Raw genomic sequence first — 26,651 nt, 5'->3', positions numbered from 1 at the left:
CCAAAAGTATGACATCCCTGAAAATAAGACCTACTTACAGTTTTGCCTCTCGCTGAAATATAAGGCACCCCCCAAAATAAGACCTCCCCGAAAATAAGCCCCCCTGTAACTCTGGACTCTGGACCATAGTGGTGGGTGCCGCCGCGCACCTCACTGTTGGCCACAGCGCAGCCGGAGCAGACAGGAAGTACGAGGTCTCTTTCAATAAAACAATAAACAATAAATATGTACCATATTCTTCTTCATGGAAAAAGAAGATATCCCCTAAAAATAAGACCTAGCATATCTTTGGAGCAAAAATTAATATAAAGCACTGTCTTATTTTTGGACAAACAGAGTAGTAAGGAACTGAACCAGGACCCAAATGCCAGGAATCTGGTCTCAGAACCTGTGCTCTTGACCTCTTGAGTCTGGCTACTGACCCCGTTGGGCTTGGTCCACAGAGATGACAGAGGAGAGATGAACAAGGGCTGACTGGTTTGAAGAGGAGAGAGTTGTATATGACCTAGCCTGAGGTGGGCAGGGTTGATGAGAAGGGGTCACATGGCCCGAAGTGAAGAGAGGTGTGTGTGAAATCTCAAGCTTGCAACACATCAACCTGACTTGGAATGGCTATAGCTGAGTTGACCAGAACCTGAAACAGACTAAAGAGAAAGATGTTTGACCCCGTGAGCTGGAGTTCACTACTGCAGTCTTTCTGGTCTAGATTTGACTTTGCTTATGAATGCAGACACCCAAAGTTCCAACAGGAATGAAGATTGTTCTCATCAAAGAACATGCTTGTCTCCTCAGGGCATTGACTTGATAAGAATTTTAAAAATTGGATATTGAAAATGGTGGTGGGCGGGTGGAGAAAAAGGCATGAAGGGGCTGACTTAGAAACGTTCTTGGATATCTTTAGTCTCAAGTAAGTGGAATACAGGAGGATCCTCAACAAATAGCTATCTCTTTTCCTACTGGGCCTACCGGAGAGAGTATGAATGTGGGGGGTGTTGATAGGATTTGGGTATAGGTAATTGTTAACTGTGATAGCCACATAACCTGGGGTCAATTTGAAGATTAAGAGTGTAGGGGTGGAGTCTAGTCTGACAATCAGGTCATAGCCAATGAGGACTCTGTGTGGGCATGGCCATCTCCTGAGGATTCTGGGAACTCCTGTATTTCCTCTTGGGAGGCAGAAGACACACTCTCTCTCTGGTCACTCCCTGTGAGACATCCCTGTCGCAATGACACATGGAACTACACTAGTGTCCTGAGCCGGAGGAGCAACATAGAGACCCTTGCCAGCGCTGAGATGCTTACAACGCCACTGGGTCCACAAGACTTTACACCCACTGGCATGTGATCTTCCTTGCATTTAACTTCATTTCACGTGTTTTGTGAGTCTGAAGAGGACTTTATAGATTGGTATCAGACATATGGGCTAATATCGACTGATGGACTTGATCTGGACTGGGCTGAGATGTTTTCTCAAGCATCTTCAGTTGCTCTTGTATATAAAACTCTTTCTTATACACATATGAATGTCCATGAATTTGTTTCTCTAGTCTACCTGGACTAATACATTAACAGAACAGCAATAATGGTTAGGAATCAACTGTTTTTATTTTGTTCACTTATAAAATATAAATTATAAATGGGGCTGGTGCATTTTCGGTTGTATTTGTGCTAGTTCAAGCCGGTTAGGTACAAGTATGCTTTTATTATTGCTTTTGTTTGGAGATGATGTATGGCTAAAGAGATTCAATATATAGTTAAAGAGGTGCCAAGTTGACAAGGGGTGGACTGTGACGGCTAGATTTTTTTAATGTCAATTTGATGCACTTGTGTGAAGATAGAGACAGTGTCCATCCTCTCAATCAGTACAAAGTCTAATGATTCCATCTATGGGGCGTGGCCTTTTAAGAGGAAATTCTATGGAGAATTTCTCTTGCTCTTGCCCCTCTTCACCTTCCTATTTGCTTGGCTCCTGCGTTTTAGCTACTGGGGCCAGTCGCCCATGTGATCTGCCAGCCCTGAGAGCTGCTGAAGCCCTGCCATGTTCCTGTCAACCTTGGATCCACGTGACTCTGCCGCTGCTAGCCTGCGATCTCACAGCTTCCTGCTTCCTTGGCTTGCAGCTGTGTCAATCTGGAGGAGTGTCCATCTACCAGCATCTGATCCATGGGCTTGAATTGGACTGGTCTCCTTCCTTGTTTTAAATTTTTCTTCATGCAATGCTCTTTCATATATATATATATATATATATATATATATATATATATATATATATATATATATATATCTTTATATATAACACATATATGTGTGTCCTGGTTTTGTCTCTCTAGAAAACTCAGCCTAACACACCTTTTTTCCTTTTTTACATTTTATTAGGGAATCATACAACTCTTATCACAATCCATACATATACATACATCAATTGTATAAAGCACATCCATACATTCCCTGCCCCAATCATTCTCAAAGCATTTGCTCTCCACTTAAGCCCTTTGCATCAGGTCCTCTTTTTTTTCCCCCTCCCTCCCCTTTCCCCCCTCCCTCATGTGCCCTTGGTAATTTATACATCGTTATTTTGTCCTATCTTGCCCTATCCGGAGTCTCCCTTCCCCCCCTTCTCTGCTGTCCCTCTCCCAGGGAAGTGGTCACATGTGGATCCTTGTAATCAGTTCCCCCTTTCCAACCCACTCACCCTCCACTCTCCCAACATCGTCCCTCACACCCTTGGTCCTGAAGGTATCATCCACCCTGGATTCCCTGTACCTCCAGCCCTCATATGTACCAGTGTACAGCCTCTGCCCTATCCAGCCCTGCAAGGTAGAATTCGGATCATGGTAGTTGGGGGGAGGAAGCATCCAGGATCTGGGGGAAAGCTGTGTTCTTCATCGGTACTACCTCGCACCCTAATTAACCCATCTCCTCTCCTAAACCCCTTTATGAGGGGATCTCCATTGGCCAACACTTGGGCCTTGGGTCTCCACTCTGCACTTCCCCCTTCATTTAATATGGTATATATATACATATACATATACACACATATACACATACATACACACACATATCTTTTTTTTTTTTGCATGATGCCTTATACCTGGTCCCTTGGCACCTCGTAATCGCACTGGCCGGTGTGCTTCTTCCATGTGGGCTTTTTTGCTTCTGAGCTAGATGGCCGCTTGTCCACCTTCAAGCCTTTAAGACCCCAGACACTATCTCTTTTGATAGCCGGGCACCATCAGCTTTCTTCACCACATTTGCTTATGCACCCATTTGTCTTCAGCGATCCTATCATGGAGGTGTGCAGTCAATGATATGATTTTTTGTTCTTTGATGCCTGGTAACTGATCCCTTCGGGACCACTCGATCACACAGGCTGGTATGTTCTTTCATGTGGACTTTGTTGCTTCTGAGCTAGCTGGCCGCTTGTTTATCTTCAAACCTTTAAGACCCCAGTCACTATTTCTTTTGATAGTCGGGCACCATCAGCTTTCTTCACCACATTTACTTGTTCACACACTTTGGCTCCAGCCGTTGTGTCGGGAGAGTGAGCATCATAAAGTTCCAATTTAATAAAAGAAGGTATTCATGCATTGAGGGAGTGTTTGAGTAGAGGCCCAAGGTCCTTCCGCCACCTTAATACTTGACCTATAAATATAGACACATAAATCTATTTCCCCATCCTCCTATATATATTTGCATGTACATGTCTTTGTCTAGACCTCCATGAATGCCCTTTGACTCCTAGCTCTTTCCTCCATCTCCCTTGACTTTCCTCCTGCCCTACTACCATGCTTCGTCGCCACCTGGGCTAGAGTATACCTCTTCTCTAAGCAACCTTACCCTTGATCATTTCCCACCAGGCCTGCCACTCCCCCCTCTCTACCATTTGGGGTCCCATGTTTTTCCCTTGTCCCTGTGTTTGTTAATATCACTTCCTTACCCCCCCTACCCCCCACCCCAAGTCCCCCCGGAACTGTCGGTCCCTTTGTTTTTCCTCCAGATAGTTCATCCAGCCTGTCCTATTCAGACAGACCTGTGGAGACACTAACATGCACGAAAACAAGACAGAGGAAAACAAAGCAACAGTATACAACCAGACAACAAAACAACAAAAACAAACCACTGACAAAGAACAGAACAAAACAGTTCACAAGAGAAAAGCTTGTAGTTAGTTCAGGGATCCTTTGCTGGCCCTTAGGAGCGTTTTCCAGTCCAGTCTGTTGGGGCACCACACCCTGGCCCCAAAGTCCACTTTCAGCATTCCCTGGGGACCTTGCCAATCCATTCCCTTGCTGTTCCGCTGCACTCCCCCAGTGATTTGCCTCGGTGTGGTGGGATCAGGTCAGGTGCAATTCCCACACTGTGTCTCCGGTGTAGTCCCCTGTATCGCCCTTAGTCACTGATTGGCATCGTTTCTCATAGTGGGGCCAGCCATGTTCTTATCTCTGTGGACTGGCTGCTCTACTCAGGAACATCATCATCACGGCCTGTTGGGCCAGGCTGTGCTCCACTCTCTCCTCCTGCCCCTTCATCTGCTCCCGTGTGCTCTGATTAGATATGTTCATCTCCCGGAGCTGCAGAGTCAATGTCCTCCTTTGGAACAAATTCTTTTCGGGGGAGGGGCAGGAATCCACTTAATTTATGGTGCTGGGGCCAGCCTCACAGACCTCTCCACTGGTTCCCTACTCCACGCCAGGATATTGCATTCACACCTTGCGGCACTGGGTTGAAGTCTGGTCCCACTTTCCCTGTGGAGATATAAACAATACCCTCCCCTTGGGTAGATTAATGCCCCCACTACCCTTTTCTTCCTTGTATTCATACTTTTGTTTTCCTTTCCCCACCTCCTCCACCACTGTCTACCATGTACATCCCTGGTTTTGGTCTGGTCTCTGCCATACTACACCGTCTTCACCCCTAAAATGTTTGTATACAGTAGCTTTTTCCCCTATGCCACTTTAACACACCTTTTTTATACTGATTCCTTCCATCTAGTTCACACAGAGTGCTTACTGAGCTGGGTGGTGTATATTAAAAAATGAATTGTCCTGATACAACCCTAAAGAGTAGATACTGTTCGCATCCCTATTTTACAGATGAGGAAAGTAAGCATAGACAAGTGAAGTTGGTTGTCCAAGGTCACATAGCATGTAATTGTCAGGGATACAGTTCAAATGCGCACATTCTGATTCCAGAACGTGTACCCCAAGACTTGAGTGCTGTCAACATCTGTTTTCTCTTTTTTGAGAGAAGCCCAGAAGGTCTTCCTGGGGGCGTGGTAGCATTCACTGGAGCAAGAATAACTGGGAATTCCTGCTCCTTCGTGCTCTGTCAGCAGTGAGAAGCTAGCTGTCCGTTGGTGAATCATTGTGTTGGGATGGACTTACTAAGCTCTTCTCTGACTAGCTAAGGTCCCTTCCCAGAGGCACACCATATTCCAGGCTTGGGGAGGGGGTGGTGCTTCAAGATCAGGAGTCTGTTTTCAGTTTGCAAGAGGGAGGGCATTAGAGAAAGACTACACTTAGCTCTGCCTTTCCTGTCATTTCTTATCCCCTTTCTAGCTCGTTAGGATAAAAGGCTAAAGCAACTCCAAGAACACATAGCAGAAAGTACGTGTTCCCTCCAGTCTGCCAGTGTCCAATGTCCTGGCAGAGAGTGCCGCCTGCCCAGGAGAAGGCAGCACTTCGGCAGAGCTCCGCTCAGGGTCAGCCTGGTGATGGCAAGTTGTGGAGCAGGCTGCTGCCAGGCAGCTTTGTGCATTTCATGGCCTCCTTGGAGCCTCATCACATGCTTGGCACAGATGCTTCCCCCTCCGGTGGCAGAAGCTCACACTTTAGGAAGCATCAAACTGCTCTGAAATGTGATAATAGCCCTGTCCATGTCTGCACAGAGGAGACTGCCTATACAGCAATAATACTTTCTTCTTGGCCTTCGGGAGCTCTATAGGCTCTCGGGTCAATGCTTCCCCACTCCCAACAGGAGGGGTGGGGGTAGAGGGGACATAAGAGGGCAGGGTCATGTTTGCGAGAGAACACGCAAATGCTGCTCCCCCCTGCGTACCATTTGTGGCTGGGACAGGAGCAGGAGGGGAGGGAAGAGGCTTCCTGGGGACATTCCTTAGCCAGGCACCAAGCACAGCTGCGGAGCCCCAGCTCCTCCAGTGAACGGTGGCGGCTCTGGCTGGCAGGGTGGGTGCTCATTCCTCTCCCTGTGGTGAGATTTGAACAGGGGGAGCTGGGAAGGCAACTTCAGAGGTGAAGAAGGACGATAAAGGAGTCCAGAGGTGGCCGGCTTCCCGGTGATGGCAGGAGCCTGCAAGGAAATGTGCTCACTCTTTTCATGCATGGATCACTGAGCCCGAGCCTTTGCTAAAGGAGATTCTCCTGGAGTAGCAGCTGCAGGTGCAGGAACCGTGGAAGGTGAAGGCCGGGAAACCGCTGGAAGGCTCGGAGCTGTGGAAGGACAAGAACAAGATCGATCACCTATCGTCACTTTGTCCCACGAGGGTGGCTTGTGTATTTTTATGGTGCTGGAGGCCGTGACAGTGGTCTATGAAGTACCAGCAGGTACCATCGCCTGGTGGAGAGGCTGCGGTGGAGCTTCAGTGTAGGAAGAAAGGCCAGTTGATTCACTGCTGAGCTCAACCAATGAAAATGTTGTGGATCACAATAGAATATTGCCTCATTGTCACTAGGGACGGTTACTAGTCCGAGGAGGACATCATGCTTGGTGAAGTAGAGGGCTGGTGAGGGTGAGGGATCCAGAACCTCGGTGAGCTCAATTGGCATAGTAACTACAATGATAGACTCAAACATCCACGGTTGTGAAGGTGGCTCCGGACTAAGACATCCGCACTGTATCGCGTTGCACATAAGGTCACTGCAAGTCAGAGCGCACTCCGTGGCAACAAACGTCATCAACAAGGATGAGATCAGGAGGTGAGCCCACCTGCAGAGCGGAAGACAGCTGGGATGGTGGTTGCCCAGTGGTCCAGGTGGGTTCTGGGCTGACCCAGGAAGGAGGTGTTAGGAAAGAAATGAGGGAGCAATGGAAGATTCCATGTGTTGGCAGAACCGGTAGGACTTGGATGGGTAAACCACTGCCTTCTCTCTTCTCAGCCTTTGGTGCAACAACTGGCTCCAGGTGGTACCCTATCCTGCTGGGAGTTCAGTGGAGCCCAAGGCCCTTAAAGAATGCCTCGGTGTGCTCTGTCATAATGAAAGAAGTCAGGCAGAAATGCCTCGAAGTGGTGCTGAGGATTCTTTCCATCAGATGCTTTAAAGGTTCGGAAATACAGAGGCATCCAGGGAGAGTCCATCCTGGGTCAGGAGGCCGAGGGCTTTCACTGCTCCTGGGGGCCTCCACAGTGCCCTGTGGTTCTTTCCCAGGTGTCCCGCCAGTTGGGACTATCTAAAGCCTCAAGGATCAGAGACCCTTCCCTTTCCCCATTGACTCCAGGATACCACTGTCTTGACTTTGACTTTGAGGCCCTGGCCATTGCCAGAGAGGTGGGGTGGAGTGATCATCAGAGGAAAAGAACACGTTTCATCTCACTTTCCCCAGAGATGAATAGAGGGCATTTTTAAACCTACCACCTTGCTAAAATTGAAAAACAAGGTAAGCCTCAACGATTTACCTTGATGGTTACTTAACCCTTTAGTTGGACGCCTAAACGCAGGTGCCTGAGTGTCTGCGGTTCATCCATATTAGCATCATAATGACCATTTCTGAGCCAAGGATGATATTGGGATATTCAATCTTTTGTGTGGATGTCAGCTTGGGTTTTCAATAAATTGAGATACTATGTCTATTACACACAATTTGCTCTTTTTAAGTGTACAATGTTTGAAAATATATTCACAAGATTCTCTGCTCTTTGAAGAAAGAAGATGGTGCCCGGCTATCAAAAGATATAGCATCTGGGGTTTTTAAAGGCTTGAAGATAAACAAGCAGCCATCTAGCTCAGAAACAACAAAGCCCAAATGGAAGAAACACACCAGCCTGTGTGATCACGAGTTGTCAAACGGTTCAGTTATCAGGCATCAAAGAACAACAAAAAAAATCATATCATTGTGAATGAGGGGGAGTGCAGAGTATAGACCCAAAGCCCATCTGTAGGTAACTGGACATCCCCTTATGGAAGGGCCGTGAGAAGGAAATGAGCCCGTTAGAATGCAGTATAGCAATGATAAAACATACAACTTTCTTCTAGTTCTTTAATGCTTCCTCCTCCCCACTATCATGATCCCAATTCTACCTTATAAACCCGGCTAGACCAGAGGATGTACATTGGTGCAGATAAGAGCTGGAAACACAGGACAGATAAACACCTCAGGACCAATAATGAGAGTAGAGATACCAGGAGGGGAAGGTGAAGGTGGGAGAGAATGGGGGAACCAATCACAATGATCTACCTATAATGCCCTCCCTGGAGATGGACAACAGAAAAGTGGGTGAAGGGAGACATAGGACAGTGTAAGACATGAAAAAAATTATAAATTATCTAGGGTTTGTGAAAGAGGGAGGATAGGGGAGGGAGGGCGGAAAATAAAGAGCTGATACCAAGGGTTCAAGTAGAAAGCAAATGTTTTGAAAATGATGGCAGCAAATGTACAGATGTGCTCGACATAATGGATGTATATATGGATTGTGATAAGAGTTGTATGAGCCCACAATAAAATTATTTAAAAAAAGATTTTCTACTCCTAACTCTCTAGAGAAACTCTGCACTCATTAAGCATTCACTCTCTCAGTCCCTGGAAACCCCAAATCTACTTCCTATCTCTATGGATGTGCCTTTTGAGATATTCCATATAAATGGAATCATATTATTTTAGAGGACAGCACTGACTGAATCTGCAGCTCTGGGAGAGAGACATGTCTGATCAGAGCACACGGGAGAAAATGAAGGGGTGGGGGTGAGAGAGTGGAGCACATCCTGGCCCAACAAGCCTTGAGGACGATATTCCCGTTCGGAACAGCCAATCCCCAGAAAAGACCATATGGCCGGCCCCACTATGAGACACGACATCCCTCACTGACCCATAACCTTACAGGGGACAACACTGGAGACACAGTGTGGGAATTGCACCCGTCAGATCCCACCACACCAAGGCAAAACACTAAGGGCGTGGAACAGAATAGCAAGGGGAACAGAACAATGAAGTCCCCAGGGAATACCAAAAATAGACTTTGGTGACAGGGCATGAGACCACATGAGACATGACCAGAAAGCACTCCTAAAGGCCAACAAACAGTCCTTGAACTAACTACAAGCTTTTCGTTCTTGTTTTGTTTGTCACTGGCATGTTGTTGTTTTGTTTTCTTTTGTTGCTTTGTTTTGCTCTGTCTTGTTTTTGTGCATGTTATCATCTCTGCAGGTCTGTCTAAATAAGATAGGCTGGATGAACAATCTGGAGGAGAAAACAACAGGACTAACAGTTCTGGGGGGACATGGGAGAGGGGGAGGTAGGGGTAAAGGGAGTGGTGCTAATAAACCCAGGGACAAGGGAACAACAAGTGATCCAAATCAGCGGTGGGGAGGATGCAGGATGCCTGGTAGGGCGTGACCAAGGGCAATGTAATGAGAGGAATTACTGTAGCCCAAATGAAGGCTGAACATGATAGTGAGACAAGAGGAAAGTTAAAGGAAATAGAGGAAAAAGCTAGGAGGCACAGGGTATTTATATAGGTCTAAATAAAGGCATTTACATATGTAAATATATTTATATATGAGGATGTGGAAATAGATCTATGTGCATATAAGTGTTTTGAGGGAAATAAATATACAAATGTGCTTTACACAATTGATATATGCATGGTTTGTGATAAGAGTTGTATGATCCCCTAGTAAAATGATTAAAAAATAATAAATTGAATCATATACTATAAGACCTTCTGTGTCCAGTTTTTTTTGTGTGTGTGTCCAGTTTTGTACTTAGCAGAACATTTCCTAGGTCCGTCTGCATTATAAAAGTACTTCAGCTTTTTATAGCTGAATAATATTGATGGGCATTTCAGTTATTGTAAATAGTACTTCTAGGAAAATTCATGCGACCATCTCTGTGCAAATATGTTTTCTTGGGCATATCCCTAGGAATCGCCTCTCTGGATCACATGGGGACTCTGTTGAACACTGCCATGCTATCTCCACAGTGCCTGCACCCTTTTACAACCCCATCAACCATGGGGGACCCTTTTGATTTGCCCACATCCTCGCCAACACGTGCAGTTTTCCCTTTTATTTTATTGTAGACATCCAACCCCCAGCCCACTGTCCAATGAGTTGATTCGGGCTCATAGTGACCCTATAGAGCAGGGACTCTCTTCCCTCCTAATACCGCCACCTTTTAATACAGTTCCTCAAGGTGTGTTGACCCCCCAACCATAATTATTTTCCTTGCTATTCATAAGTGTAATTTTGCTACTCTTATGAATTGGGTGACCCCTGTGAAAGGGTTGTTACACCCCCAATGGGGTCATGATCCACAGGTTGAGAACCGCTGCTATAGAGATTTTCCAAGGCTGTAAATCTTTACAGGGGTTGTTGGTGGGGTAGCCTTTTGGCCAGCAGTCCAATACTTATGTAACAGCATCACTAGGGCTCCTTATAGACATCTCGATTATTCACTGCCTTTGAGTGAATTCAGACTTATAGTCACCCTATAGGACAGGGTAGACCTACCCCCTTTGGGATTCCAAGGCTGTAAATCTTTATGGGAGCAGAAAGCCTCATCTCTGTCCCATGGAGTGACTGGTGAGTTTGAACAGCTGACCTTGTAGTTAGCAGCCCAACACATAGTCCACCATGCCACCAAGGCTCCATAGACATCCTATGAGGTAGGAAATAACATTTAAGTGTTGTAACTAGACTAGGAAGAACATACTATTAATCCCCTGTCAATTTCAATTCACGGAGGCTGTCCGCTCCCATAAAGATTTACAGCCTCAGAAATCCAAAAGGACGGTTTGACTCTGTTTTGCAGGGTTGCTATGGGGTTCGATGTAAATACTATTACTATGTCTGTATGACATGTAAGAAACCTGGGGTGGGGCCAAGGGTAACTTGTCTGAGGATACACAATTCATGCCTTATTAACTTCAGGAAGAGAAGACGTCCGCATATCACTTGCCTCTGTTACTGAAGTCCCATACCTAACTACCTCCTGGAGCACTAGTCTCGGAGTATGTGTTCCTTCTAGTGATGCAGTTCAGAAGTTGGGGGCAGCCAGACCTCTCCAAAGCTCTCCCTGTGAGGTGTGTGTGTGTGTGTGTGTGTGTGTGTGTGTGTGTGTGTGTGTGTGTTGGTGGACCAGGCTGATCGTGATCCATAGAGGATTTGTAAGCAGGGGTGAGGCTGTAGGCTCTGCAGGATTCAGAGGGAGCCAAACACCCACTTGAAGTGGCACGTCCTGAAGAAGGCATGGCAACGGCTCCGGGCTTCCAGCAGCCACCTGGACACCATTATAATCACAGTGTGAGCAGCTCAGAGGCAAACAGAACCAGGCACACAGAGAGATGAGTGTACTGGGCTGGGCCAACCAGTTCCCTGCCAGTGATGCTCCTTAAACTAGAACTCACTCCTGCAGTGCACCTTCACCCTCCCATGCAGAAGCTGAAGCCCAGAGGGGAAGGGGCTTCCAGTGTCACACAGCAAGAAGGGAAGGCGTATTCTTCTCCACTGGCTGCCTCCCTCTGCCCGAGCCCAGGTCCTTCCTCGTGGCTTCTGGGGGAGCAGGGGGAGCAGCTGGAAAGTGTATGGACGTGTCCTTGCAGAGCCCGGGTGATGACATCGTCTTCATGCAGGCTCCATCTGCGGTGCCCGCGTCAGATCCCTCTCGGCAGGGAGAGGCCGGTGTTGGCAGGTCGCATCCAGGGGTGATCTCAGTAGAGATGCTGAAGGAGAGGGGCCCACCTTCTCCCGCCCCCTGAAAGGGAGACAAAGGCCCTTTTACAACATTTCTGCGTAATACTGGAATCTGGGGCTGAGCCTGAGCAGGTCATTCAGCAGGTCCCACGAACCTTATGGTTTAATTGTGCCCCTCAGATAAGTATTGAAATCCCAACCCCTTCCTGGCCCACTAAGCCTTGAGGACAATATTCTGCTCAGAGCAGCTAGTCCACAGAGAAGACCATTTGGCCAGCCCCACTGTGAGACATGACATCCTCCACTGACCCATAACCCTACAGGGACAACACTGGAGACACAGTGTGGGAATTGCACCCGATGTGTTCCCACCACACGGAGGCAAAGCACTAAGGGTGTCCAACAGAACAGCAAGGGGAACAGAGCAACGAAGTCCCCAGGGGATACCAAAAATAGACTTTGGGGCCAAGGCTTGGCACTACATCAGACTTGATCAGAAAACACTCCTAAAGGCCAACAAACAGTCCCTGAACTAACTACAGGTTTTTCTTTGTTGTTTTGTCATTGACTTTTTGTTGTTGTTATGGTTGTTTTGTTTTCTTTTGTTGCTTTGTTTTGCTCTGTGTTGTTTTGTGCATGTTATTATCTCTGCCGGTCTGACTAAATAAGAAAGGCTAGATGAACAATCTGGAGGAGAAAACAACGGGACATGGGAGAGGGGGAGGTGAGGGGAAAGGAAGTGGTGTTAACAAACCCAGGGACAAGGGAATAACACGTGATCCAAATCGGCGGTGAGGAGGATGTAGGAAGCCTGGTATGGCATGATTAAGGGTAATGTAACCAAGAGGAGTTACTGAAACCCAAATGAAAGCTGAACATGATAGTGGGACAAGAGGAAAGTCAAAGGAAATAGAGGAAAGAACTAGGAGACAAAGGGCATTTATAGAGGTCTAAATAAAGGCATGTACATATGTAAATATATTTATATATGAGGATGGGGAAATAGATGTATGTGCATATATTTATATGTTTAGTATTAACGTAGCAGATGGACATTGGGCCTCAAGCACTCCCTCAATGCAAGAACACTTTGTTCTATTAAACTGGCATTCCAAGATGCTCACCTTCTCAACACGATCAATGAAGACAAAGCGGGTACATAAGCAAATGTGGTGAAGAAAGCTGATGGGTGCATGGCTATCAAAATATATAGCATTTGAGGTCTTATTGGCTTGAAGGTAAACAAGCAGCCATCTAGCTCAGAGGCAACAAAGCCCACATAGAAGAAGCACACCAGCCTGTGTGATCATGAGGTGCTGAAGGGACCAGTTATCAGGCATCAAAGAATAAAACATAAAATCAATGTGAATGAGGGGCAGTGCAGATTGGGAACCCAAGATCCATCTGTAGGCAACTGGACATCCCTTACAGAAGGGTCGCTGAGAGGAAACGAGCTAGTCAGGGTGTAGTGTATCAATGATGAAGCATACAACTTTCCTATAGTTCCCAAATGCTTCCCCCCACCACTATCATGATCCCAATTCTGCCTTACAAATCTGGCTAGACCAGAGGATGTACACTGGTACAGATAGGAACTGGAAACACAGGGAATCCAGGACAGATGATCCCTTCAGGACCAGTGTTGAGAGTGGCGATACCTGGAGGGTGGGGTGGAAAGGGGGAACAGATTACAAGGATCTACATATAACCTCCTCCCTGGGGGATGGACAACAGAAAAGTGAGTGAAGGGAGACGTCCGACAGTATAACATATGACAAAATAATAATAATTTATAAATTGTCAAGGGTTCATGAGGGAGGGGTGACCAGGGAGGAAGGGGAAAAATGAGGCGCTGATACCAAGGACTCAAGCAGAAAGCAAATGTTTTGAGAATGATGATGCTAACAAATGTACAAATGTGCTTACAATGGATGGATGGATGAATGAATGGATTGTGATAAGAGTTATATGGACCCCCCAATAAAATGATTAAAAAAAAAAAAAGAAATCCCAATCTTTATGACTTGTATATGGATCCTGTTTGGAAATAGGGGATTTTCTTTTGTTAGAGCATTGAGGTTGCACCAGTGTTGGGTTACAAGGAGACCTGAATAGACAGAGACACCCCCGGGGTAAGACAGATGCAATAGGAAGATTGTCTACAAATTATTGACATCAAGGAACCGAGCGACACTGCAGTGGACCAGGAAGGACGTGGCACAGGCAAGACTTGGACTCGTGGTGTCCAGAACCACGAGAAAATAAAGATCTTTACTTACTGTGGAGTTGACATCACAACCACACTCAGTAACGAACACAATGACCGGCCTTCCATCTGCGCCCCATCCTAGGAACGCATTTTCTTCCTCGACAACTTCTGGGAAGTGAGCACATTCTCGGTTTCGGGATGTCCTTTGCTTAGGACCCTACCTTCTCCAACCGGTACTTCTGATCCAACTTCTCAAACAGCCACTAAGTTTTCGTTCTGCTGGGATTTGACTCAGCCTTCCCTGCCCTTAGCGTCCAGGTGGGAAAGGGTTCACCTTGCCCATTCTCCAGCCTCCACTCCCTGATCTCACCTGGTGGCGCTGAGAGCAGGTGTCACCTGCAGTCCGCCCTGTCAGCTGCCTCTGTCCTTCCCGTGCTCTGCCCCCTCCCCCTCCTCGATTGTCATTGCTTCCCAGCACCCGCTTCAGCACCTATCCCTAGCAGTCCCTCTCACTGGACACCTAGGCACATGCTGGCACAGCCAGCAAATGGAAGTGCTTGCTCAGGAATGGGGCCCTGTGCTAAGCCTGCTTGTGGACAGATAGCCCACAAGTTCATGGGTGTCAGGCTGTGAGGCAGACCAGGTCAGGCTCAGGCAGGAGATATAACTCTGGATCTGGCTCTAGATGGATCTCCTCTTACATCTCCCGTCTCCCATTTCGCATCCCTTTCCCCTCCTTTTTTCTTTCATTCTCCTCACCCACTCTTCTCCTCTTCATCTTTCCTTTTCTTTTTCTTCAACTTTTTATTTTGTCATATTTAAAATATGCGTAATAGAAATACAATGCTCCCCTAGTGTCCATCGTCCATCTTCAACGAATTGCAACTCATGGCTGATCCTGCTGAATCTTTACCTCACCCACACCTAGCTCCACTCACTCAACCAAAATCAAACTCACTGCCAGCCAGGCAATACCGACTCATAGCAACCCTTATTTGCTGAGACTGTAACTCTTTACTGGAGTAGAAAGCCTCATCTTTTGCCCAAGGAGTGGCTGGAGGTTTTGAACTTCTGACCTTACGGATCATAGCCCAACTTGTAACCACTATACCATCAGTAAATTCCAGACATCATAGGGTTTTATTCACAAATAATTCAATATGTGTATTGAACATATAAAGACTCAAACAATATTTTAAAAATGCATCAATATCTCCATAATTCTAAGCTAAAAGTGTTAACAACAGTTCCTTTATATCATCAAATACCCAGTAAGTACCATCAATTCTGTTTCTACACTTGTTTGTTCCAATTCGACTGATGTATTCTGGAACAATGTGAGCAAAATATGAGTATCGCATCTGCTTCTGTGCCATTTCCTGCACAGAAAATGCCAAGTGAATTCAGACAACGGTACCCAGTTTATGCAAGCTGTATAGGATTACACAGCACACACAAACTCTCACCTCCAACACCCGCCCACTACGTTAGTTCACAGCAGGTTCTATGGATGACCACCTCATCTGCTGTGACAGTTCTGTGTCACATCGCAGGGGAGCTTCCAGATAGACCGTCATCACTTCCCAACAATCCACCATGCTCTGGCTTGCCAATGGAACTTTAGGTAAAGTGACGTCTTCAAGGTAAAGTGTCACATGTATTGCGGTGTTTATGTTTTTGGTAGCAAATACAAATGATATATTTGTGCGAAATCAATGACACATAGCATACAATCCACTTTTAATTTGGTTTATCTTTTTAATGTTTCACTGACAAAGTTTGTGAGTATTTCCTGAACCCCATTTTCCAGGTAAACCTTGTGGTTTTTAATCGTGTGACTTTGTATAGCATGTAGATTTTTAGAAACCATGATATTAAGTAGTTCTGGGAGTTCTGTCTGGGCAGCATTCAACTGCTAACCACAGGGTCAGGGGTTTAAATCCACTTGTTGCTGTAAGGAATAAAGATAAGCCGTCCATCGCAGAGCCTTGGAAAGCTTACAGAGGGCCGCCATGAATCCGAACCAACTTGATGGCAGTGGGTATGGCATGTTTTTTATTTGGGATATGATATTGCATTTTATAAAGATATATGTCCTTATAAAAGGCTGTCACAATGATTTTACTGTTCTTGTAATTACAGTTGGTTTAGAAGAATTGGGATCTAAAAGTATATATTGATTCATTGATTTTTCTCTTAAGTGTCTGTCTATTAATGTATAGATTTCTCTTTTCTCCTTCCTCCTCCATCTTCCCCTCCTTAAGAAAAAGAAGCCCCCGCTTGGCAGGATGGTGTTCTGCGGCGTCTAGCGCTTGCTATCCCCGGTGTTGGTTATGAACTGGTAGTAAGATCCAGAGGCTTGGTGAGATTCAGGTTATCTTTCTTTTGACAGGATAAGGATCCCTGGTGGTATAATGGCTACGTGCCCGACCATTGCCTGAAAAGTTGGCAGTTTGAACTCACTGGCTGCTTTGTGGGAGAAAGGCTTGGCAATTGTGCCCTGGAAGATTACAGTCTAGGAAACTCTGGGGGGGCAATTCCACTCCGCCGCACGGGGCCACCATGGATGCACACCCACTGGCCCTACCTGAGCACAACAGCTTTGTCGACTGTGCTGCACCTCTATCAAAGTCTGGAGGGTCCTCTTTTTGGGTCTTGGGGCCATTGAGGACCACTGTCGCTTTTGTTTTCTTTGGTGGACAGTGCAAAGTGGGAATGGTCTAGTTCCACCATTCCTTCTTCACATATTAGTCAGGATTCTCCCATAGGGAGGGCCTTGTTCTCATAAATGATATGATTAGCCTGAGGTCCAGTTCATATGGAAGAAATAGAATAAATGCTTGCTTATTTCCCCCTGGTTTCTTATTTTTTAAATAATGAATTGATTCCCTAGATTATTCCAAAGGTGACCCAAATTTTTATTTTTATGTTTGGCATGCCTTCATTCAACCTTTAAATCTTATTTATGATCAAATTGCCCCATTTTTAGCCAGTGGGAACATCTTCAAGTTAGCGCCTGAGTCCTTCAGCATGATCCTTTGGCTTTTGGTTTCATAAGAAGCTTTAAAGGCCCTTGGACCTTTCCTTCATTGGATCTGGAACCCGCCATTTCTCCAAGGACTCTTGGTTCTTTTAGTGAATAACGGTTTTTAATGCGTACAGTGTACATAGTTTTGTATTTCTCCTTTCTTGAATAACTAGTGATACAGTTAAACACCACTCTTCTGTACCTTTTCTTCTTCTTCTTCTTCCTCCTCCTTCCTCTTTCTTCCTTCTTCCTCCTCCTTCTTTAAATCAACCACATACCTGGAAGAGAATTCAATAGTCCTGATTGCTTGTTACTGCCACGTAACCCTGCATTACATAGATGTACATTCAACTCAAACACCAAACTCACTGGCATAGAGTTGATTCTGACTCACGGCGACTCTACAGGACAGAGTAGAACTGCCCATGGATTTCTGAGTCTGTAACTCTCTTTTTTTATTCCTTCAACAGTTTTATTGGCACTTCATCCATGTCACACAATTCAATAATTTGATTATATCATGAAGAGTTGAACCATCATGAACACAATCAATTTTAGGACGTTTTCTCCTTCCTTGTACTCATTGTTATTTGTGTAATTATTTTTGCTAATTATGGCAAAAGTAAGATGAAACGTTCTCGATTTCAACCAATTCAACATGTATAAGTCCATGCCATTGTGTTGAGGCTATGACTCTTTAAGGGGGTAGAAAGCCTCATTTTCCTTCTGCTGAGTGGCTGGTGGAGTCTCTGACCCTTCCCTAAACTGCAGCCCATCACACCACAAAGGCTCCGAGATGTATAGACAGCCAGTTCCTATGGTGACCAGCTCAGCAGACCCAGGCTTTTACTGGAATTACAAATCATCCTGCAATGGAACGATGTGTTCTCTTTCTGGTTTTGCCACCACCCCCCCCAAAAAAAATGCATGTTTGAGATTCCTAGGAGGAAGACTGTCAGGATTTTTGTCGCCCCCTCCATGGGGTTGTAACATTTTCCGTTCTAATAAGCCATGCATGAAAATTCTAAAGCCTTTTTTAACAGTATGTGATGTCAGACTTCTAAAATCTTGCCAACATCATGGTAAGAAATGGTATCTCAGAGTGGTTTTAATTTGTAGCTCTGTGGGAAACAGAACTGGGAAGAGAGCTCATGGGGACAAATTCTATAGGCTCATATTTAAGAAGTCTGGGAGGCAGACTTTGGTGGAAGAAGATCTTTACACTCATGAATTGGAGATGAAGCCCAGTTACATTCTTCTAAGAGTTATTCCCCAGAGTGCCCCATAATAATACCTTTTTTAAGTGTTTCTTGCTAATACATGGTTGCTTACTATACACTTGAAAGTTATCTGCCTCAAGGTTGTCTGCCATGGAGAGCAATCAGACCCTATTGTCTGCCCCTCCCTAAGTATGGTTCACTCCCTTCTGATAAGGATCATAGGCTGCTCCCCTGGAGAGGAACTCAGGGACACCTAAAGTCAAGCCAGCTTAACCGAGGTTAAGCCGCCATCTTAACTCTAGAACCAGGCCACCTGTTAATGTGTGTGCCTTCCTGTTACGTGCATGCCCCTAGTACCCACTCCCCCTTCCTGTTACATGTATGTCTCTAGCACATCCTCTTCCTGTTATGTTTGTGTAGGACGTGGCTTGCATGGCCTGAGATTATATGAGTGTGTTGGAGAATACATTCTCTCTCTCTCTCTCTCTCTCTCTCTCTCTCTCTCTCTCTCTCTCTCTCTCTCTCTCTCTGTCTCCCTCCCTCCCTCCCTCTCTCTCTATCTCTGGTGCTGGTCTCCATGGAAAAGCTGAGCCCTTGCATACCGTGTCTAAGGTTTCTTTAATTTATCCTTCAATTACACAACTGCTCCTTAGGACCCATTCAATTGTGGAGGCTGGTCCCCCACATAGCTTTTATTTTGAGTGAATTTGAGTAGTTTTAAAATATGCCTAAGAGCCATTTTGCCCACTTATGTTACTTATTTATTTTTATTGATCTACAATGAGCATAGCATACGCTTCTATGGTTCAGTCATATTAAGAAGGGCTGTAGAGTCATAGTCACAACCAAACTCAGAGGTTCTTTTCTTCCCTTCTTTTACACCTTAATATTGATTCCTCATTTCCCTCTCCTTTTACCTCCTTGTCCCCCAGGACACCATCAATTCCATTAATATCTTCATATTTCCTTTAATCCCAGTTCCCCTATTCAGATAACTATACAAGACTAGGGCAGACAACCAGCACAGATCCATCAACAATGGGCATTCAAACCAACAGAGACCTCTGTCTTATAGAAAGCAGAGAATCCTACACTTTAGAATAAATTCACATTGAGTCCACGTAAACAAAATAAAGTCATTGCCATCTAACCAATGTTGACTCATCGTGACCCTACAGGAGAGGGTAGAATTTCCCTGTCAGTTTCTGAGATGAACTATTTACAGGAAAAGAAAGTCCTGTATTTCTCCTGTGAGAGGCAGTTGGTTTCAAACTGCTGACTTTTTACATTGTGGCTCAGCGTGTAACCACTACCCACCCAGAGCTCCCTTATGAGTCTCTGGGGAGATCCGATCATAAGACATTACATTTCATTCCGAGGACAGCTGCTTAACTCCCCCTACATCGCTCACCATCGATTTGGGGCTGTTGTCAGTCCAGCCAATACGTGTGGGGGATTCCCCGGAGGCTTCTCCCGTGTAGCGACCCTGTCAATGGGTTTTGAGCTACCACGGTCATCCATGATTTGTTTGCAACACAGCCATTTAGGATTTGGGGACTGGTACCGTTCGCATTTCCAGATTTGCATGTTATTACTAGCTATCTTTGGATTACACAAGTTTGTGTACCTCTTCTGTGTGGATTTAACTAATTCCTTACTTAAGTGGTTGCTTGTTTTGAGACAAGGTTTTAAGATCCCAAATACTTTTATTCATGATAGCTGGACTCCATCTAGTTTCTTCACCACACTTTGCTATGTCTTTAGTGATCTCTTTATGGGGAGAGGTTCTAGGTAGGCATTTCCCCCATTTTAAATGGAACATGTTTGTCTTTTTCTCCTATAATTTAAGAAGCATTTCACTTTTCAGAATATTAACCTTTTGTGTATTATATAAATTTCAATTCCACTGAACTGTGCAGCTGGGCAGAGCAGTGAGAGACTGGGATTCCACACTGTTTTCCTCCGTTCAGAAAGGGTTCAGAGGAGCCCAGCTCCCCCAACTCAATATCGGTAGACCCTGTATTTTTCAGTGTGATGGTCACCCCATATTCATGAGAACCAGTCAAATCTTCCAGAATAATAATCCTTATCCATCCACCTCTCTCCCTATGATTCCCAACCTCAACCCCAAATTTTCAGAAAGGGGCATGAGAGACCTGTTCTTGCTGGGTAGATGCCTACCCCTTAAGCTAGCTCTACCCCTCCTGGTATGTCCACATTGGAAGTCACTCGGAGACCTCTGCCAACCACGAGCTGTTTGTTCACCAGTCAGGCAGACAGGGGTCTTGAGTTCTCTGTTTTAATTGAACCCTTCTGGAAACTTTTGTTGTTTTTATTGTTGCTACAACTGCCATCTGCTTTTGAGGTTTCTTAGCATGCTCTGTGCTGGCTCTATCTCCATGGACCCAGGATGTATTCTAGCACGTTACCAGTGCTTACTCATGGTGAGATTTTAAGTCATAGGAATTTTCTTTTCACTTCTATCTGCTTCAAGTTTTTGAGCTGCAGTTTTTTGAGGTGTGTTTCAGGCTGGGGCGCCAGACTACTAGAGTTCTAATCGCAACTCTATTGATTATGAGCTGTATAATCTAAGGCAAGTGATGCAATGCCTCTGTGCTTCGGTGTCCTTTGCTATAAAATGGAGCTAATAATTGTATGTGCTGCCATATAGTAAGGGCTAGACATATATTAACTATCAGACAACCTACAGCAAATGCTTAGTTTGCATCTACAATGTGCCAGACACTGTTTTAGCTTCTAGAACAACGCATTACTGACATAATTGGGGAAAAGTTGACTTTCAGTTTTTATAAAAGACAGTGGGAGCTAATAAGTGGGGACACAAATCATGCTCATGGACTGAAAGATGCAACATAGTAAAGATGTCAAGTATTCCCACGTTGATCCATAGGTCTGATACATTTTCTATCAAATTTCCACAAAGTTTTTTTTTATAGACATAGACAAGACTATTCTAAAATTTATATGGAAAGGCACAAGCCCTAGAAAAGTTAATATTCTCAGAGGAGGCAGTGAGTGAGTGTGGTGGATAAATGGGAAGGGCAACTCACACTGAGAAGGGGTGCTGAACAATAATCGTCAGGAACCTAAGGAGAGAATGTATTCTATGGTCCTGGGCAGACACGTTGAATATGTTTCTATCCAACCCTCCGTGAGCCACACCATGGACTGGGCACTCTGATGACCTTAGAAGCTGGCCTGATAGGGAACGTGGCACCCCCCCCCCCCCAAGGGCCACACCTGGAGGACCTGGTGGGGAAGACCAACTGAATGAATTGGGCCCTACCTCAAGTCTCCTTTGGCCTTAGGACTGAAATACCCAGATGGGAGAAGATGCAAGGGATGGCCACCTCAAGGCTGAGGAACTGGTGGAACCCTTGGCTTCGTGGATGCCCAATGAATGGAAACCCAGAACTACCATATATTTGGTGCCTCAATGTGCCCCTTGCATTAATATGACAAGTTTTGGTGCAAAAAGAAAGGGTCTGCCCCTGCAAGAGATGATGCAGGAAAATTTCCCCTAGCACCAACATCCATGTTCACTGTAAACAGAGCTCAATTAATTAAGTGATCAATCTGTACAAAGCAACAATTCATGGCTTACAGCTCAGAGTTGGAATGTACTCCTCATATCCACAGTACCTCAAATTCGATGCAAATGGATAAATTATTGATGTTATCAGTGCAACCACCTTATACCCTAAAGGGATGACTGACAATATTTTTCTTGTTGTTTCTTTTCTTTCTTTTAATGTTCTGTTGGTTTTTTCTTTTGTTGCTGGCTTTGTTTTTGTTATTGTCATAATATGATCATGAAAGTAAACCAGAGTCGTTCAGAATCTGGGACAATCAGATGGATTTGGGATCCCATGTAATTATAGTCTCAATCCAAGAACAGTTAGTTCTTATACCATGTCTGTGCTCTATACCAGCCTTCACAAAGAGATCACTGAAGATCATGGTGCTACAGCAAAGGGTGGTGAAGAAAGCAGATGGTGCCCAGCTATCAATTGGAAAGGCTTGTACTCAAATAGGCAGCCATCTATCTAAATGAGGTGTCACCTAAGTCCGCCTGGAAGAAGCCAGCAGCCTGTGTGGCCCAACGATGACAACAGCAAAATCCAAATACGATGAAGGGAAAATAGCAGAGTTTAAGTTGTGAAGACCCAATTTGGAGAAGATGATGGAGAATGATGGGAACCCTAAATCCATCTGCAGAGAGTCTGCTCAGATTGGACCTCTGGCAGGTCCCCTCTAGTCACAGGCGAGGGACTCACACAGCTTTACTACCAGGCATAGATTATTGTAAAGTTGATTACAGAAGATCAAAAATGGTATAATATGGTACTTGGTTAGTTGACCTCTCTCTAGACCCAACCTGAATTTGCTTTGTGCTCAAATATGTCTCACTTGTTCCAAGACAGAAGTTTCTTCTCTGGCTTTTAAATGTCATTGGCAGTCTTTTCTTTCTTACTTTTTATCTTTATACTACTGTTTTCTTCTCGCTGTTTCACTTTGTTCTTGTCTTTTATTGCTTCTGTTAGGTCTCCCAGTTTGGGAAGCACAGAAGGAGTGGGCGCATGGAGACAATAATGCCATCACTCATCAGGAAAGGAGGGGTGGGTGGCATGTGGAGGGGAACTGGGAAGTTATCAGTGGATTTGGGTGGGGCAAGGGTTATTAGAGCTGATGGTGGTGATATATATGTGAGGGATACCCAAAAAACACTGGAATTGCGCTGGATGGAGCAGAACTTTCATAGTATGCATTCTTCCCACCAGGGGAGCATTGAACAACTCACCCTAAGCTAGTGCACCCAGTGGCATCACCTGGGAAGGTTCTCTCTGGTCATAGTGAAGTTTTTCATGAAAGCAATTTTGCTCAAACCTCATTTTTTTTTTTTTTGTGATGGCCAATTTAAGACAACAGTGTGAGGCTGTGAAATTTTGTTTCCTGCTCAGGAAAAATGTCACACAAACTGTTGTGATGTTGAACACAGCTTACAAAGACAGCACTATGGGTAAATTCAATTGTACAAGTGGTCTTCTTGTTTCAAAAAAAGTGAAATATTGATTGATGACAAACCTTGTTCTGGATGTCCGTCAACTTCCCGAATGGGTGAAAATGTCGACCTGTAGTCCATTTGGCATTTGTTCCACTAGGTCAGACTGTTAATCAAGCTTTGTATTTAGAGGTTCTGAAAATATAGTGTAACAGTGAGTGATGAAAAAGGCTTGAATTCCCCTCACAGAGGGGTCAAGAGGAGGAGATGAGTCAGTCAGGGTGCAACGTAGCACCAATGAAGAATACAGCTTTCCTCCAGTTCCTAAATGCTTCCTCCCTCCCTCCCCCCTCCCCCCCACTACCATGATCTGAATTCTACCTTGCAAGTCTGGATAGAGCAGAGGTTGTACACTGGTGCATATAGGAGTTGGAAGCACAAGGAATCCAGGGCGGATGATACCTTCAGGACCAGGGGTGTGAGGGGTGATACCGGGAGGATAGAGGATGAGTGGGTTGGAAAGGGGGAACCGATTACAAGGATCTACATGTGACCTCCCCCCTGGGGGACGGACACCAGAAAGGGGGTGAAGGGAGACGCCGGATAGGGCAAGATATGACAAAATAATAATTTATAAATTATCAAGGGCTCATGAGGGAGGGGGGAGCGGGCAGGGAGGGGAAAAAAGAGGACCTGATGCAAAGGGCTTAAGTGGAGAGCAAATGCTTTGAAAATGATTAGGGCAAAGAATGTACGGATGTGCTTTATACAATTGATGTATGTATATGTATGGATTGTGATAAGAGTTGTATGAACCCCTAATAAAAAAATTTAAAAAGATTAAGCATGGTGCCCTAAGCTAAAAGATAAATAAAGTGAAATTTACATTATATTAATATTGAGTTACATTTATGTTTGAATTAAAATAATTAAATGCAACTATTAAAATTAATATGCACCTAAAATAAAGAAAGAAAAAAGAAAAAGGCTTCATTTGTGGCAAATGGGGAACTGGTTTTGCCACCACAACAATGCACTGGCTCACATAGCCATATCAATGCACAAATTTTGGGCAAAAAACCATATGCTTCTCTTGCTCCACACACCTGATTCACCTGACCTCACTCCATGCTACCTCTTTTTTGTTTTCACAAATGGAGAGGGACATGAAAGTAATTTGCCAGCATAGAAGAGGTGAAGAAAAAAACAATGAGGGAGGTGCTGTCAGCCATCCAAACAGATGAGCTTGAAAAATATTTCCAAGAATGAAATCACATATTTAACAAATGTATTAAGTGTAATAGAGAGTACTTTATAGGTGATAAGGTTGTTTTGTTAAAAGAAAATTAATACATGGCTTTGAAAAAAATATTCCATATTTGGACTTACCCCCTCACACAACTTTTTTAAGTGGTTAAACTATGGAGGTATATGATTTATGAATATTTTATTAAGAAAACTACTTTTAAAACAAGAAACCTAACTTGACTTGCTTGACCTATGGTTACCATGGGTGAGCGAGGAAGAGCTTTTACTTAATGGGCTTTGAGTTTATTTTCATGGCGGTGGTACAATCTGAAGAGGGGTATCAATAAAGGTAGTACAACATGAAGAGTAGAGCCAATGGCACTGAATCACACATATAGAAGTTGTTGAATTGGAGAATGTTTTGTTGTGTATAGTTTTGCCAAAAATTGAAAATAAAATTACATGAATAACAAAGAGTATAGGGAAAAAGAAAATGTTCTAAACTTGATTTTGGTAAAGATTGTACAACTCTTCTTGATATCGTTGAACTATTAAATTGTATGACTTGCGGATGAGGTGCCAAAAAATTGTTTTAAAAAGTTAGTAACCGGGAGGGGGGAGTAGAGAGGGAGGAGAAAAATGAGGACCTGATGCCAGGGGCTTAAGAGGAGAGCAATTGGTTTGAGAATGACGAGGGCAATGGATGTACAAATGTGCTTTACACAATTGATGTATGTATGGATTGTGATAAGAGTTGCATGAGCCCCTAAGAAAACGATGAAAAAAAGTCAATAACCTTGAAAATGCAGAATCAAGTGGGAGTAAGCGCTCACTGATAGTAAAGTCTACTGCATAGCTATACAACAAGATTGCAGGACACTGGCAGAGGGATGGACAAACAGGTTCCTGGAATAGGATGGAAAACCTAGACCCAATCTCACACAAATATCCCCCACTGATTCTCACAAAGATGAAATAGCAATTGAATGAGGAAAGACAGCCTTTTCAACAAACAGTCCTTGAGCACTTAAGTATCAGCAGACTACAAAATGAACCTCCCTCTTTGTAAAAAATATCAATTCAAAATGGATTACAGACTTAGATATAAAGCTATAAAACTATTAGGGAAAATTATGAGCAAAGAATTCTCAGACTTAATACTGAAACACAACATATGAAAGGAAAAAATGATAAATTGGCTCTCATCAACATGAAGAATCTTTGTTTTGCCAAAGGCCCCATTAAAGGCTACAAACTGGGAAATATTTAAAAACAATATATTCAGCAAAGGACTGGTATATAGAATATATAAAGAATTATCAAAACTCACAATAAATATACAAGCAATCCAATTAGTAGATGACCAAAGATACGAAGAGATATTTCACTAAAGAGACTTTACTGCTAGAGAACAGCCACATGAAGAGATGCTTGGTTTTATGAGCCTTTAGAAAGATGCATATTAAAACCTTGTGAGATATGATAACTCATAAATCCGAATGGCTAAATCTAAAAATAGTGACACCACCAAATGCTGGTGAGGCTGTGGAGAAACCGGATCGCCCATATGTTGCCGGGAGAACAATTTGATCCTTTCGAATGAAACAGCACATGCAGTTGTCACATGGACTGGCAAGCGCACGCCTAAACTTTTGTCCCGGAGAAGTGGAAATTTATGTTCACACATAAATCAAAATAAGATTGCGTTTTCTCTTTGTTTCTTTTTGTTCTTGTTGCTGGTTCCATTTTGGGGTTTTTGTTTGCTTGTTTCATATGAAAACAGGAGAGGTAAATCTATGGAGATAGTAAATGGATTAATAGTTTCTAAGGGCTATGGCAGGGGAGGTTGAGGGGAAATGGGGAGTTAATTAGTACAAAAATGAAGAAAATGTTCTAAAATTGATTGTGGTGATGATTGCAGAATTCTTTAATATGTCTACACTATTGAGGTTATGATAGATGGACTATATGTCAATAAAACTGTTAGAATTAAAAAAAAATGAAAACCTGTACACAAATATTGACAAAGCCTTATTTCCTTCCCGTAACTCCCAAACTG

Source organism: Tenrec ecaudatus, chromosome 8, assembly GCF_050624435.1.
Source record: "Tenrec ecaudatus isolate mTenEca1 chromosome 8, mTenEca1.hap1, whole genome shotgun sequence".
Classification (NCBI taxonomy): Eukaryota; Metazoa; Chordata; class Mammalia; order Afrosoricida; family Tenrecidae; genus Tenrec; species Tenrec ecaudatus.
The sequence above is the reverse complement of the archived record's forward strand: the minus strand, read 5'-3'. Positions refer to the sequence as shown.